This window comes from Olea europaea, chromosome 18 (genome assembly GCF_002742605.1).
Source record: "Olea europaea var. sylvestris chromosome 18, O_europaea_v1, whole genome shotgun sequence".
NCBI classification, from domain to species: domain Eukaryota; kingdom Viridiplantae; phylum Streptophyta; class Magnoliopsida; order Lamiales; family Oleaceae; genus Olea; species Olea europaea.
In genome coordinates this window covers 24,739,387-24,743,815 of record NC_036254.1, presented here as the reverse complement: position 1 = coordinate 24,743,815, position 4,429 = coordinate 24,739,387, and positions in this window count along the sequence as shown.

The following is a 4,429-nucleotide window of genomic DNA, read 5'->3' as shown; positions in this document are numbered from 1 at the left end:
AGATATTCAATTTTACCTTGTTAACTTAAATATTATAATTTGTATTTTACTCATTTAACACTAATTTAAATTCTCTTATACAGCGCATATTGGAACGATGAAATCGACAATCTGTACGAAAGACAATCGCTAGAAAATATATTAGATGAAATGAAAAATATAAATACTGTGGTAAGTAAAATTTAATGATCATAATACATTTTTCTCCATTATTAATATATCTAATTTACATTTTCTTTAACTAACATATTGATATAGAATTAAAGCTATTGAGAAGACTTATTACCGACTGTTCTCCCCAACTTTCTAAAGAATATGCAATCATGGACTTTAGATTCAAAACTAAACGTGTTCGTTGGTATACAAACATGAAAGAAGGAATTGGCCATTCTACAACTAATTTCAACACATTAGCACAATACATAAAAAGGGAATTGCCTGTATCTGCTCGACCGTGGATAACATACAACTATTTATTAATTCCATCAGCATATCTAGGCGACACTTGGTATCTTTTTCTTGTTGATTTTTGAAAGTCAAAATTTCATATATATATATATATATGATTGCAGCCACAACATTTATACATCGGAAGAAATCAAGCACGTGTAGAATGAGTATTGACTATAGTGAAATCATTATTAATCTCTGCAGACATTTTCTTCAGCAAACCAAGTTTAAGAAAACATAGAAATAAACATATGAAATTGAAAATCATACCGTATCTACCTTGTTAAAAGAATGGGTAAGCGTCTCAACAATTTACTATAATATTTAATTTTCTATTTAATTTAATTTTATTTTATGTTTACAGTATTAGTATAATCTAACTTCAAACAATTTTTTCTATAGGCCAAATTTTGAAGTTTTCCTTCTCAAATACATAGAATGCTTTGTTTTCGGATATCCATTAGAAGCAATTTTACCAAAGAAGATAAGTTTATATAGACAAAAAATTGCAACAGATATCTGTCACGATGAATATTTTTCACGTCCCCGTTTGTCCTAATTCTAACGAATTATCAAAACACAGTAAGATTCTTAAAATACAGTAAGAACCCTTTATCAAAATTCAATGCATAATCTTATATTCATAACTTTAAAATTGTTTATTTTAAATATTTCTGTACAGGGGAATAAATGTAGGTTGTTCGATAGCAAATATGACACTACTTAACACATGAGATTTCAAAGTGTCGGAGTCACATTTTATAAAGGAGCAAATTATTGTATTTTGATATCGATTAGCATCAATAATTTCTCAATAAGATTAGTAAATCTATTAAACCGTTCTATAGTTTTAATGTTATGTTTTTTTAACTTTTTCCATTACACATTTATCTATTGCATTAATTAACACTTTTGTAGTTTTAATTGTTTCTAAATTTAAATTTTAATTGTTTCTTATTCACATATTTTACAATGATTTCTGCGTCAAATTAGGACTTCTCAAAATTTTGGAACACCGAATTGTACACAAAATTATACATTTGCCAGGGGGATTTATAGGGAGTGACAACAAATTTTTTTCTGATTTTGCTTTGTGGGCATCTATTATTTTAAGATTTTAATTTGGATTCTAACTTATTATTAGGATAATTCTGATCTTTTTGTTGAAGTTTGCAAATAGAAAAAATGGCGATGGGGAAGAAATTTGAGTCAATTGTGTACAGAGCAAATGAGGGTATGGAATGAAACTGGTGAAGAAGTACATCATTTGGAAGGAAAAGTGTTGCTTTGTCGCATTTTAATTTGGAGTTTGATGGTCATGATGATTGTATATTCACCACACATGCAAAGAGACAGTGCTATGAAGATTCATTTTTCTGTTCAGATAAACCTGTTCTCCAAGCCCTGCCACAAAATGTTCTGGTTAGTACGCTTTTGCTTAATTAATTCTTTCAGTATTGTGAGACGTTATGATTAATTGGTGTAATTTCATGTATATGACTCATAATGAATGATTGTATTTAATTATATTCATTGATTATCAGCAATTTTCGTTAAAGTTTTATGTCTACAGAATAAGAATGTCTTGTTTGTGTCTGTCTTACCGAACTATGTTCTAAAATGGTAAGATTTTTTTTGCATCAATTAAGAATTAAGACTTTGTAGTCCTCAGAATGAGTTTGATATTTTTACTATAATAAGTCTTGATTTGCGATTTTTACTCGAATGGAATAGACTTTAATTGCAAAGCAGTGGCATTTTGCATATAGTACTCCAACAAAGACTGTCAGGTTCCAAAATGTGGACAATTTTCGCGAGTTCAATGAAGTTGAAGCTCCCAATGCTCCAAAGCAGTTGAAGGTTCCAATGTCTCGATTGAGTACAAAGAAGCTAGCCGACATCTCAGTGACCTTGTTCTCATCTGGTAGCGAAGATAATTGGGCACGGAAAAATTTATTAATGACAATGCAAACAAAGATATGAAATTAAAGTTTTGTATAGTTTAGAATTATTTGTACATGTAGAAGCAGTAGCTTTCAGGCCTGTTTTCTTCAACTATTCCATTGAAGATAGTTTGGCTTCTCTTTAATTGTTTGTGAACATGTATGTAGATGAAAGTTTTGAAGCACCGTGCTAGCGCTTCTATTGCACATTGGATCCTGACCAATAGAGCATTTCATAAATTTGAAGCAATTAAAAGTTTAGATCTTTCTCTTAATCTTACTCTTGCTTATCATTTTTCTTTTTTATTTATTTATTTATTTTTTCATTGAAGGATACCACTACAATAGTTGTTGCTTATGAAGTTAATCTCAATGAAACAACTGTTTCAAAACTCATAACAAAAATTATTATTTTGAACTGCTTCTCATATCCAAGGTTAACATATCTTTTACTTTTCTTCGTATATTTAGCTCTTTATCTTTACAGATATCTTGCCAGACTTCCTTATGCACCAACTAAATATTTTCTTCGCTTCCCAAAAATTCATTCAGTGTAATTCTCTCTCGTGAATACTCAATACTCAAGTAAATCAACACACTAATATCTCCTTCAAGAAAATTCAAGCCATGCATTGCATGGCTAGAAACTAGTATCTCATAAAAGATTAGAAGAATAGATCAATTTCAGGTGCTGATTTGGTGCATGAAAATATAGACTACTTGAAGATCACTAATTAGAAAACACCTATTAAGCATTCAAAGGAGCATCATTGCTCACTGCTCTCAGTAACATATAGAGTGTGCATTGTGCGAAATGCATAAGAGAAGTTTTTTTTTTTTTGTTTTTTTTAACATAACTGAATGATTAGAAAATTCAAGTTGCTTAGGGATAGGAAAAACACTTACACTCCTATGTATAAAGGGTATCAAAGTTTTAACCATAAAACAGGACATATGGGTAACACCTTCAAGCATTTCAGGAGTCCAGATCTTAGCCTTCAATGGAAAACATGATGGTCCAAGAAGAGTAATGTCCAGCTGGGTGGGGGAAAAAAAGATGCCATTCAAAAACTAATCCGTAAGCCATGTCAAGATTTACCATAATTCTCAATATATCAATCCACTAGCTTTTCAAGTTTGGGCCGGGGCCCAAAAAGATGTGACTTAAATTCTTCACTATTACTAGGAATCCGGTGCTGTTGAAATGTGCTAAGAACTTTGTCAATTGACTTCTTAACTATCCTTTTGTGAGCTTCCCTGCCCAAAGGCCGTCAAACCAAGTTGATTTTACCAATTATTTAAAATATTCCGTAGGCTTTTGATTTTGATTCCTCGTGCACATATTCATTGGTCTTAAAGTCAACATCAATCTTTATTGTTTAAGCATCTGTTCACCTTGTTTTCGAGTATCACGATTAGAACTAGATATATTAACTTTTGGATCACAGTTTCCTGTCAAACGTATATCTTCATTTGACTGAAAGAGTATGCCCATCACCACCCACACAAAATTTGGGTGACCTTATCTCTAACATTCATTGGCTCAATGCTATCTCAAATGGGGTCATAGAGAACAATAATGCAGAGTGATAAAGTGCAATGGGAGAAAAGGAAAAATTGGTTTACAGTCATCACAAGATGTCTTGATTATAGATTGTGTACTACCAGTCATTAGACATACTGATTCAAGAGTAGGGGGAAGAGGCTTGCTGTAATGAAAAGGACAGCATAAATTGACTCATCTTACTAATCATTTCCTCAAAATCTGTCCGCTAAGAGGAAGTACCAGTGTTACGATTAAATAATATATATATATATATATATATATATATATATATATAGTTTATTTTTCTAGAATTTGGAAGAGAGAATTCTTTTCTTTATTTGGTGTACTTACTTGAGCCGATGAAAGGAAACTTTCACATCTGATTTGGAAGGAGGAGATACTACAAAGTAGCGTTAAACCTTGTCCAGTGGCTTCATCAAGCCACATGAGAGATTTCCACATTAGCAGGCACTCCAGATTTATCAAATTT